The sequence below is a fragment of the Vombatus ursinus genome, unplaced genomic scaffold (genome assembly GCF_900497805.2).
Source record: "Vombatus ursinus unplaced genomic scaffold, bare-nosed wombat genome assembly UNPS02014801.1, whole genome shotgun sequence".
NCBI lineage: Eukaryota > Metazoa > Chordata > Mammalia > Diprotodontia > Vombatidae > Vombatus > Vombatus ursinus.
In genome coordinates this window covers 16,417,595-16,430,360 of record NW_020954579.1, presented here as the reverse complement: position 1 = coordinate 16,430,360, position 12,766 = coordinate 16,417,595, and the positions used below count along the sequence as shown (strand labels likewise).

Genomic DNA, 12,766 nt, shown 5'->3' with positions numbered 1-12,766 from the left:
CAGAGTGGAGATATAGAGTGTTTTGTTCATGAATCAGCCAGGAGGCCAGTGTCACTGGATCAAAGAACATGTGTAGAGGTAGCTAGATAGTACAGTGATTAGAGCACTGGCCCTGGAATCAGGAGGACCTGAGTTCAAATGTGCCCTCAGATACTTATTAGCCATGTCACTTAACCCTGTTTGCCTCAAAAAAAGAAAAAAAAAGCATGCGTTGGGGAGTAAAGTATAAGAAGCCAGGAAAGGTAGGAGGGAGCTGAATTATGAAGGGCTTTTAATGCCAGACAGACCACTTTGTACTTGCTCCTGGAGGCAATAAGAGCCCACTGGAGTTTATTGAGTAGGGAAGTGATATGATCAGACCTGCATTTTAGGAAAATCACTTTAGTGGCTAAATGGAAGATGAATTGGAGAAAGGGGCAGACTTAAGGCAGGCAGACCCACCAGTAGGCTATTGTAGACATGAGGCGATGAGAGCCTGTACCATGGTGTAGCAATGTTAGAGTGTCAGAGGAGAGAAGGGGACATACTCTAAAGATGTTACAAAGGTGAAATCAGTGGGCTTTGGCAACAGTTTGGATATAGAGGCACGAGAGATAGTGAGTAGATGACTCCTAGTTTTTGAGCCTGAGGCACTGAGAAGGTGTTGCCCTCTGCAGTAATAAGGAAGATAGGAAGGGAGGGATAGGTTTAGGAGGAAAGCTAATGAGTTCAGTTTTGAACTTAAGGAGCTGAAGATGTCTACTGGACATGCAGTTGGAGACATCTAAAAGGTGGTTGGAGATGCAAGATTGGAGGCCAGCAGAGTCTCTGGCATCCCTAGATCCAGCCCTCACATAATACACCATAGCATGAATGACCTTGACAAGAAATCTCCATCCTTTTTTCTCCTTTTGGAAGTGAGGGTGACTTTTTTTCCTCCACCCCACCCCCTACAATTGCTACTTTCACCAAAGTCAGAGTAGATCACAAAGATAATCAGGTGTTAATGCGTAATTCCTTTACCAAATGTGAATACCTTTCTCTTATGGAATTAAAAAGAGCTAACTCGTTGGACATGAAAAAAAAAAAAGAGGAGGGGCATGCTTTTGTGTGACTTTAAATAGCGAAACCCTAGATGAGCATAAATTTGGCAGTTCAGGTGGGTCCATGGAAGAGAGTCAAAAAAGGAGGAGAAACCCAACTCCAGAGAGGGAATGTTTGCTTTACTGTGACAGGAGTCCAGACAGCTCCTCTGGGACACTTGCAGCCTGAAGGTGGCCCAGAAACCCTGAGTAATCGACCCCAAGGGCAGAATCTTTTCAAGGAGCCCCACGCCTCTCTATGACTTTTCTGAGTTTGTTTTCTGTCATAAATCAGCTTGTTTGGCTTACAGAAGGGAGAGTTTGAACTGCAGTTTGGATTATCCTGTGTGTTCCAGGGGTCCACTGCAGATTTTTCATATGCCCTATGTGTTACAAGAACCAAGAGGACTTTTCATACATGCACAACCTCTTCCCTCACGATTAAACCTAGTCTTCATGGGGGTCTATAGCAGAAGGGCCTCCCTCTCTAGCAGAAGGAGAAGCCCACACAGTCCTGGGCCAAAGCACCAAGACAAAGTGATTTGGTTCTTCACCTGAAGCTGACTTCAGATGACTTCAGAGTCCTTTGGACTCTAGGTCCCTGATTCCTGATGGGAAAGTCTCACATATTCTTCAAACTCTTGTAGGGGACCAGACTTTTCCTTTGATGGAAAGGAAGCTTGATTTTTTTCTTTATTATCTTTGGGATTATGGAGGTAAGTTCCAAGACAAAGGGTAACACTATAAAATCACATATACTTGTTAAAATGGTATAACTCTGAATCTGGAACTAAGTATAATCCCTAAGCCCACCACTTATGATAGGCCAGTATCTTTGTGGAAGAATGCTAATTTCTGGATCAAACTATGAACTTTGTTTCTGAACTATGTCACCTGGACTTTGGCAAAACAAAGCCCAGTGATTTTCCAGGGACAGCAAATGTTTAAATAGAGAGAAGAATATAAAGGAGAAGGGATTTCTTCCCTACCTACCACAGCAGAGGAGTCACAGAAAGTAAAGAAGAGATGAGAAGTAATAAGGTGTTAATAAGGTGCTAACAACTGGTACTCCCTTTACAAAGTGTGAACACTTCTCTATGATGGAATTAAAAGGAATAACCTCTTTGAACAAGCAAAAATCAGATACAACTTTGCTGGGCTTTAAACCTTGGGCAAGTTTGGCAGTTTGGATAGGTCCAAGCAAGAAGTGGAGGAAGAACCTGGGCCTTGAGAGGGAATTGCTCTTGGGGAAGAGGGGATTGTTCTATCCTCCCCCCAATCCCCACCCCACCCTCACCTTTGGTCACAGTTGCTTTGAAGCACTACTCAACCAGTGGGAAATGCGTATCCAGCAGGGAACAGAGACACACATTCCTTCTGTTGTTCAGCCATTCCAGTAGCGTCTGATTCTTTGTGACCCCATTTGGAGTTTTCTTGGCAAAGATACTGGAGTGGTTTGCCATTTCCTTCTCCAGCTCATTTGACAGATGAAGAAACTTAGGCAAACAGGGTTAAATGAGTTGCCCAGGGTCACCCAGCTAGTAAGTGTCTGAGGTTGGATTTGAACTCAGGAAGATGAGTCTTCCTGATTCTTGGCCCAGCACTCTATCCATTGTCACCCAGTTGCCCCACACATATTGCTAATGTATATAAATACATAAAGGCAGTCACTTGAGGAAGGAAGCAGCTTACAGGAGATGAACCTCTCATAGTAAAAAATGGAGCCCAGCTGTGGCTTCAAGAGAAAGCTGACCTTGCAGAGCAGCTAGGTGATGCAATGTATAGAGCTCTGGCCTTGGAGTCAGAAGGACCCAAGTTCAAATCTGACCTCAGACACTCGACACTAGCTGTGTGACCCTGGGTAAGTCACTTAACCCCGACTGACTCAGAGAGAGAGAGAGAGAGAGAGAGAGGGAGAGAGAGAGAGAGAGAGAGAGAGAGCTGATCTCAGGAGGCTGTGGAGATGATGCCACCCCAGGAGCTCATTTGAGCATCCTGCCCAACAGAGATGCAGTTCCCAAGGGTGAGCTTTATGAAGACTCAACAGGAGAGAAAGAACTTTAACCCTTGCAGTTCCAAAGTTGTTAGTTGCCTTGGCCACATAGATATGTGCTTCATTATCATTTTAAGTTTGCGCTCATCCTTCCCCGGGACACTGTGTAAGAATGAGTGTGCCGTAGGTCTACCGGAGAATGTTTTGTAACTACTCTTCTTACTATCTGGTCTCAGTAAATGCCACAGCTAATGGTGTCTACTGGCTGATGAAGGCTCATGAGCTGCAGCATTGGAAGTATGGCAGCACAGGAACCTGAGAGTGCTCAGTCTCTGCAGACCCAAACTTCGATTGTAAAGGCAGGTTGAGGAAGTGATCCAGAAAGGGGACAGGGTGTTACACTTTATTTCAATTGAGCCTAAGTTAGGGTTAAATGAAAAAAATAATAATAAATATACCTGTGTACATTTGACCTTGAAGAGTTTTTTTTTTTTTATTATTATTATATTCCCTATTTTCATTCCTGTTCCTTTTTGCCTTCATTTCTTGAAAGGTTCTGCTTTTCAATCAGACCATGTCTTCAAAGCAGTGTGGTCTAGTAGGCAGAGTGATTGTAATCAAGATGTGAGTTCAAATACCAGCTTTGTTACTTAGGACTGAATGAGCTTGGGTAAGTCAAAGAACTTCTCTAGGCATCAGTTTCCTCATCTATAAAACAAAGGGGCTATGATATGTAGAGAACTGATACAAATACGTGAGAAGAAAAGTCATTTCTCAATAGATGAGTAGTCAAAGGATTGAACAAGCAATTTAATTTTTTAAATTAATCTTTATTTTATTATAAACATAACAAACATCAATAAATATGAACTTCAATATGCAAAGAACAAAAAAGAATGTTGTATATGAAAATGTGAATTCTTGTTACATATATCTTGCTTTTTAAAAAAAGTATATGTTAAATTTATAATGGTAGTAACAAAACTGCTCTGTCGATGTTGAAGAAGTCCTGGGCTTGGGGTAGGGTGGGGTGGGGCAGGGGAGTGAGTTAGATGGTAAGGGAAATAGGAAGTGGAAGGAGAATAAACAGCTAAGAACGAAAGGTAGGTTGAACCCTACCCAACTAATAGATTCCCTAAAAAATTGAATGGAACAAAGAGAACTCAATGATTCCATGAGACAACATGAAATATTACAACAAATTAAAAAGATTGATAAAATAGAAGCACATATAAGGTAGCTACTATATATATATGTATATTATATATATTTTTAAACTAACCTAGAAAACACACTGAGCAGTAATCATTTAGGAATCATTTGGACTCCTTGAAAACCACAACCAAACAAAAACTTGGATGCTATATTTCAAGAAAACGCCTCAGATCTGTTAGAACCAGGTTGGGATAGGGAGAGGAAGGGTGAAAAGGGTGGAGGAGAAAAGAGAATATTTATAAGGAAAACAAACTTCAGCTTTGGAGTAGTAATCATAAAAAGGAGAGAAAGAAAGAGTAAGAATCAGTGATTAGGATTTTAGATAGATGGATAGACAGACATGTAAAAAACAAATAAATACACATATATGTATATTTTAATACACATAAAAATGTATATGCTCCTTTTTGCCTCTTTAGCTTTCACCTCTCTCATCTTTGCTTTGAGAAGCAAAACTACCAGTGTTGCCACCATATTGCTTCTTATAGCTTAGGGAAGTACCACCCTCCTCTTAGCACCTTGACCACCCAGTCTGCTTTGCTCACTAGTGCCACCAGCTGGTCATATATATTTTTGCATCCTTCATATTTATCACTTTGTAGCACAATAATATTCTGTAAAAATTTATATTAGAAGTTGTATTAAACACCTCTGTAAGGCACTGTGTTAGGTAGGCCCTGAGGATACAAAGTGAAAAAATAAAACAAAATAAAATGGTTCCTGCTGTCAAGGAATTTATTTCTGCAGGGGCAGAGGGAAGCATACAGTAAGTACACAGGTAAATCAATAAAAAAAAAGTATAAATTAATGTAAAGTGGTCTCAAAAGGAAAAAAGTGCATAAAGTTTTTTTCCCTTCTAAAAACATCCTTAGGATGTATCACTAGGAGCAAAATGACTGAGGTAAGGGATATGATCCCTTCTGTAACATCTATATTTTTGCAGATTATTTGCCAGCTAACCCTTGACCAAGTCTTTCTTTATTATTATTATTATTATGAACTTGACAAACATCAATAAACATGAACCTTTCTATAAATTTGCTTGTAACACTGCATTGCTTGTAACAACAATTTAGGCTCAGATGTGCTCAGATGGAGCTTGCATATCGAAAGGCCCAATTTCATAGCAATTCTTTCCTCAGAAGTGTAGTTATGAAACATATGGATGGCCCTAGATTATTCCCCCAGTTAAAGAGAAAAAACTCTCTAACAGGCTGTTCTGGGGAAGAGCACTCTATCCTATGTGAGTCACAAAACCATGAACAAAGGGACACAAGGAAACATACAGGACAGGGTCAGTCACAAGTGTTTATTGAAATAAGATTAGATCAGTCAGATGCAATCTTTAATAAAATTAAAGAGTACTCTTAGAAATATGTGCCACGCACATCCTGCTAAATTTAGGCAGGGGAAAGGAATAAAGACCAGATTCTTATTCCAAATTCCCCAGAAAGTACTTGCTGCTGTTGTTGTTGTTGTTGTTTTCTGATTTGTTTGTTTTTTAACTCGGTCTTCCAGTCACCAGAGCAAGAGCCTGCAATTTAAAAAGAAAACAAAACAATTTCATACCTTCCTTCTTGACCCTTTAGTTTTCACCTCTCCAGTCTTCAGCTTGAGAAGGGGAGCTACCAAGCAATCTGCCACCACTGGTGCTTTATGTGGCTTGGGGAAGTACCACCATCATCATTCACTCCCTCTTCTTGTTGTGTTCTCTCTCCCTTAACTCTCTCATAGGAGATTTTTAAAGGTCCCACTGAAGTGTAAGAGTCTTCCCTCCAGTACTAATCCCATGTTAGCTTCTTCTCTTTCCAAAATAGGAAGAAACACAATAACCTGCTGGAGCCAACTCTAACCAGCTCTTAAGAGCCAGTTGTTAAATTTTTAGTCTGAGCATTTGCACCTCAAAAATTGCCAATGCTACAATTCAGGGCTTGATTTCTTATTTATTATCTAAACTTAAGAAAGTGATAGAGAAAATATTAATAATGAAAATTAAACTTAAAAATATATCATGCATACATTTTTCCATTGTAAGAGCTGGTTGTTAAACATTTACCAGAACAATGATGCCCAGGGTCCTTAACAACTTACAGTCTCTCACAAGGCAGCCAGTCCAATCCTTGATGGAAGGACTGATACACAAAGAAAAACAGAAAAAGAGGATTGCACATGAAAAAATGAATCTCTATGCTCAACTTTTTGAAAAATATATATTAAGTTGCTACCTTACCCCAACTCTCCCTCAACTTCTTACCTCCCCCCTTGGAAAAAAAAATGCAAAGCCCTTTTAATAAATATGCATAGCCAAGCAAAATAAATTCCTGCTGTGGTCATGCCCCAAAATGTATGCCTCATTCTGTATTTTAGGTTTATCACCTCTCTGGCAGAAAGGGGGTAACCTGTTTAATTTTTTTGTTTGTTTGTTTTTTGGTTAGGCAATGGGGTTAAGTGACTTGCCCAGGGTCACACAGCTAGTAAAGGTTATGTTTCTGAGGTCGGATTTGAACTCAGATCCTCCTGACTCCAGGGCCGGTGCTTGTTTCATCTTTAATCCTCAGGAATGGTGGTTGATCATTCCATCGAACAGAGTTTTAAAGTCTCTCTTAGTAATATTATCATTGCATAAATTGTTCTGAGTTCTGTTTCACCTTGCAATAGTTCTTAGAGCTCTTCCCAGATCCCTCTGAAATTATCCATTTTACCTTTTCTTATAGCACAATTAATATTCTACCATATTCATATATCATAATTTGCTTAGTCATTCCCCAATAGGTGGGCACCCTTTTAGGTTTTTTTTTTTGCTACTAGAAAAAGAGCTGCTATTATTATTTTTGTATATATAGATCCTTTTCCTATTTCTTTGATCTCTTTGGGTATAGACCTAGTAGTGGTACTACTGAGTGTCAGACAAAAATGTAGTGACTTTGGGGGCATAGCTCCAAATTGCTTTCCAGAATGGCTAGACAAATTCACAGTTCCACCAACAATGCATTACAGCGCCTGTTTTCCTGCAGCTCCACCAACATTTGTCATTTTCCTCTTTTGTCATGCTTGTCACTCTAATGGGTACAAGGTGTGGTATATGTGGTTTTATTCAGAGTTTTGGTTTCAAGAATCTCTCCTTGCTTCACTTCGTACAAACATCTCTACGTTCCACTGTATTCTTTATATTGACAATTTTTATAGCACTCGCATATTGCATTGCATTAATACAGCATCATATATTCAGCCATTTTTGAACAGGAAATTTAAAAATTCAAGCTGTATGGGTTTAGGACATGTCGGCATCTGGGACAGCAGGGGGCACTGCATGCAAAGGGAAAGGGGCTGGACCAACTGGGTCTGGATGGTGGGAGGAGCCCTAGGACCGGACCTTGAACTTAGAAAAAGTGGCCAGCGCTTGGACGGAGAGAAGGGCTTTTTTAAAAGGAGGACTAGGGTCATTGCCAAGGAAATATACCCTGTGCCAACAGCCAGCAGGGGAGGGCGAGGGGGAGGGGAGGGAGAAAAGGGGTGTGGACCAGCTGTTCCAGTTGCTGATTGCGTCCTGACTGTAGCCATGGAGGGCGTGCCAACCTGGGGGCTGCCAGGCACTGCCGTTTTCTCAGATAACATTGGTGGTTGGATGGATTTCCTGTCCACTGCCCCCATGTGAAGGGCCCTTTCATACCCTCCTTACCGCTGCCCAGCAGGGTTGGCTGAATGCCTCCTCCCCTAACCCCACCCCACTTTCTCTACCAACCCTACTTCCTTCCAGGACAAGAGAGGCTCCAGGTCTATTGAACCTCCCTTCCCTGCTCTACAACCACCCTCCTTCCTCTCCTGCCCCCTCATACGGGGAGCCTCTCCAGATACCCAGGACCTCTGTCTCTATGGCCTCAGCCCGGCCCTCGTGTTCCAGCACTCCATGTTCTAGTCTCTTGAGCTTTTCTCCTTGACAACCCTGTCTGCTCTCTAGGGGTCCCTGTCCCCCTAACACGTCTGAGCCTGGATATCCCTGGCCAAGAATGGAGGGAACCAAGAAAAAAGTAACAGCCCCAAAATGGGAGGGGAGGCCACCAAGCCCCAGAGTGAGTCACTGGCAGAGCCGGGAACAGGACACAGGGGAGCTGGCACCCAGCCCAGGGCTCCATCCCCAGCTTGCTGCCTGCCACTCTCCTGGAGTTTGTCAGCTGTGAATTGGTGCTGGTTTACTCTCTCAGACCACAGTGGGGAGGAGTCCTCGCTGAGCTACAGATACATCAGTGCTCCACAGTGGGATTCAAACCAGAAGGGACATCTCCTGAGTAGACACTTGAGTTGTGGGCTGAAGGGCTTTGTGTATTGTGTCAGCTTTGGGGGGTGGGGAGGATTGATAGTGCTCTTCATTGATAGTGTCCCCTCTCCCTAGTGGCATATTATTATCCTGGACACGTGCCCCACCACTTTGAGGAAGCTATCTAACACTGGTCTTGGGGGTCCCCATGCAGAGAAGAAGAGGGAGACGGGTCACCAACACAAACCTGTGATGAGACACTCAGCTCCATGGGGTGGGAATTCATCCCAGCTCCTGAGTCCTTCACACCTGTATTCACAGTGCCCTGTAATGGGATCCGCCCTAGGGAAAAGTTTGGCCTGATGCCTAGTACTTGCTGTGAAAAAAAGAAGCAAAGAACCAAGATAATTAGTCAGGTTATTCAGTAAAAGTGGGTTAGGGCCTGGATTAATTAGGTTATTTATTGCCTCAGTGACTGCTGAATTTTGTGAGGAACTGATTTAACTGTTTTACCAATTCTTTGCCTCAGTTTCCCTTCAGGACAAAGGGAAATCAAGATAGAAAAACAGTATGATATAGTAACTCATGTATCAAGTGCAGTGTGGATTGCAGCGCCCTTTCCTTATATGGTGAGTATAATTAGATCTGTTTTTTTAGATGAAGAAAGGGTGATTTCAGAGAGGGTAATTTGCCCAGAGTCACACAGCCAATTAGTGTCAGACCTAGAACTTAAACGCAGGTCTTTTGGCTAGGATTTTTTTTTAATCACACCACTCTGTAGAAAAGCCTTTAGTCAGCATGCCAAGTAAAGCCACAAGAGACTGGTCCAATAGGCTCAAAGCCTTGCTGCTCTCATTCAGGATGGAAAAGTCCCAACTGGACAGACTGACCCTCAAACACATGCCTTACTAGACTCCAGGGCATTCTGTCCTGTAGAAGAAACTGAGTTCTTCCTAGGGTTATGGACTGGGTGACCCTGGACAACTCACTTATCCTCCCTGAGCCTCAGTTTCTTCATCTGTAAAATGAAAGGGTTGCATAAGACAATCTCTGAAGTCCCTCCCATCCCTAAATCTATGACCTTCCCAAAGAATATGAGGATGCCACGGGTCTTCTAAAGTACCCTATTATCTGGGGGTTTTTTCTCCCTAAGATGAGGGTGACCTCTCACCACTTCCTCTACAAGCCTCTCCCCTCCCAGCAGCTGACTATATGTGAAGGAGTTAAAACTGCCTATGGTGCTTCCTGCTGTGATTCCTCGGGAATGTATATTTAGTAGACAGGGCAGGGCCGTCCAGATGGAACACTATGATGTCCTGGAACCCAAATCTTTGACTTAGCACACCACTGCTCAGAGAATTAGGGTGGTATGGAGCAGAAAGAAAGGTATGAGAACACTGGTAGGATTACAGACATTAAGAAGTGAACCTACTACATCAGGAGAGTAAAGGGAGGAGATAGAGGGGAAAGGAAACATTTGGTATGCACCAAGTAGAGATGAAAGGAAAAGCTAGACTCCTAGAGCAGGAATTTTGAGGCCACAGAATGGGGAAAAAACGTTGTCTATACCAGGGATGGGGAACCTGTGGCCTTGAGGTCAAATGTGGCCTTCTAGGTACTTGGATGCAGGGTTTTGATTGAGTCCAAGTTTTACAGAACAAATCCTTTTATTAAGGGAATTTGTTCAGTAAAGTTTGGAGTCAGTCAAAGGGCCACACTTGAGGACCTAGAGGGCCACAGGTTCCCCCCCACCCCCACCCCGAAGTTATACATTTCCAGGATAGGAAAAATTAGTGATCTGAGCCCTCTGAACATTCAGTAGAGTAGCTTGGGCTCCTGGGGATATTCCTGTTACTTTTTGGGGGGAGGGGGAGTTACACCCTGGTGGCAGGGGATGAGTACTTACTTTATTATCACTGTATATAGTGCTATTGGAACTTGTTGAGGTCAGGGGCCATCTAAGCTTTGCAAGACCCCTTAAAACTTAGAGGTGTATTGTTTCACCATTTGGGTAGGGGTAGGGCTATCAATGGTCCTACCGGGAAGTCATTCTCAATAACTGATACTAATACATAAGAACAAGAGCCATTCCCCAGTAGTTAAATGGTCAAAAGATATCAATAGACAGATCGCATAGGAAGAAATGAAAGCTATTAACCAACAAGGAAAAAAAAGTGTTTCAATTCACTAAAAATAAGATAAATACAAATTACAACAACTCTGAAGTTCTGACACACACATCCAAATAGCAAAGATGAGAAAAAGTGAAAATGACAATAGCTGGAGGAGATATAGGAGGACAGGTACATCAGGACAATGTACTCTTGGGGAGCTGTGAATTAGTCCAGTCACCATTTTGAAACATACCTCAAAAGTCACTAAACTTTGTATAATTTTAACCCAATGATACTGCTACAAGGAATATGCCCTAAAAAGATCAAAGAAGGATGAAAAGGCCAAAATGTACAGAAAATATTTATAGGAGCACGTTTTGTTGTAGAAAAGAACTGGAGATAAAATGGGTAAACATCACTAGGGGAATGGCTGCATACATTTTGACAAATAAGATGGATTCAGAAAAACCTTGGAAGACTTGAATGAACTGTTCCAGAGTGAAGCAGGCAGACCATTTACACATGTCACAACACTGTAAAGGAAAACACTTATGAAGATCTTAAGAACTCTTATCAATGCTATGGCCAAAGTTCCAGAAGACTGATGATAAATCATGCTACCCACCCAGATGAGATATGCAGAATGAGACCGATATTTTCCCCAAAAGACCATTACAACATAAATTTGTTTTGCTTGATTATTTTTTTGTTATACGGGAGGCACTAAGTACTTTTGTCTCCCCCCCCACCCCATCCCCTTTCAGTTTCCTTTCATATGTTGTCTTACCCCATTAGAATACAAGTTCCTTGAGGGCGGGCATTACATTTCTTTCTACCTAGAGTTTTTGTATTCCCAGATCTTACAGGAGTGCCTGTCTCATAGTAAGAGCTTACTAAATGCTGACTGAGAACAGAATGAAGGCCAGCAAGAAACTTAGACAAGCAGGACAGCTTTGAAAGCTTTCCGATGAATTTATTATATACTTAAAAGAGAAAAGCAAGTTGTATATAGGAAAGAGTTTCAGTTTCATATGCAGTCTTTTTCTTTGCTATTCTGCATATGGAAATATCCTTTTAATTTGGTGTTTGAGTTTAGAATAAAAATAAATTTTTAAAAATTCAACAAAAACCAAAATTATAGGCACTTAAAAAACCCCAAGTCTTAACAGACTTTTTTGAATCTATTCTTTTCATGATTTCTTATGGATGAATTATATTCTGTTATATTCACATACCATAATTTGTTCAGTCATTCCCCAATCGATGGTCATTTACTTTGTTTCCAATTCTTTGTTCAAAAAGTGCTTTTACATCTACTTTATACAAGAACTGTGTTAGGCATTGGGGATAAAAAGACTAAAATAAGGTCACTTGCATCCAGAAACACATATGGAAAGCAGGCACAGAGTAAATTCTATTGCCTTTAACTAGGCATGTCACCATCCAGGTTTCCCTCCTTTTATGATCTTCAGCTTATCAAGGCCCTTCTACTGAGTACAGGATTCTTATTATTTTGTACCAACGTGGATGGTACAATGAAGCTGCAAATGAAATTTACCTACACGAAAAGTATTTGCTTCTTTTTTTTAAAAAAAGTGCTTTTATAGATATTTTGTACATAAGAGTCTTTTTTCTCTTTCTTTGATCACTTTGGGGTAGAAGTGGCATATTTGGGTAAAAGGGTATGCAGTTTAGTGACTTTGGGGGTATATTTCCAAATTTCTCTCTAGAATGGTTGAAGTCATTCTCTGCTCTACCAACAATGCATTAGAGTGCCTGTCCTGCAGTTTGGGGTGCTGGGGACCCTGAAATGCAAGGGTCCAGGAGGTTTATCTTGAAAGAATTCGACCACTCAAGCCTTCTTTAGGTCAAAGTAGTGAGGTTTATTTGTGATACCAATAGAAGTGGACTGGATTCTAAGTGAGTCTTTCCTATTGTAACTCCAATAGGAATAGTGAGATCCTAAGAATCTGTACAATTTAATGAGGGTAACATTGGTGCTTATATATAAGATAAGACAGTGAGAAGATCTGAATGGGATTAAGGAGTAGTAAATAGCCTGGGGTGATCTAGGTGTGATGACAGAGAAAGGCATATTGAGTATCCAGGTGGGCTGGGATGGGCTAGA

The 12,766-nt window shown here is 41.5% G+C and overlaps 1 long non-coding RNA gene across 1 annotated transcript in view; it reads right to left on the bottom strand.

The window, feature by feature from the left end:
• Positions 1 to 5,519: 5,519 nt before the first annotated feature.
• Positions 5,520 to 12,766, bottom strand: part of LOC114050792 — a 31,657-nt gene continuing 24,410 nt past the window's right edge. The window contains exons 2-3 of the long non-coding RNA XR_003570077.1: positions 8,772 to 8,900; positions 5,520 to 5,803 (exon numbers count right to left, since the gene is read on the bottom strand). This is a non-coding gene — a long non-coding RNA (uncharacterized LOC114050792). The remainder of the gene's footprint in view (positions 5,804 to 8,771; positions 8,901 to 12,766) is intronic.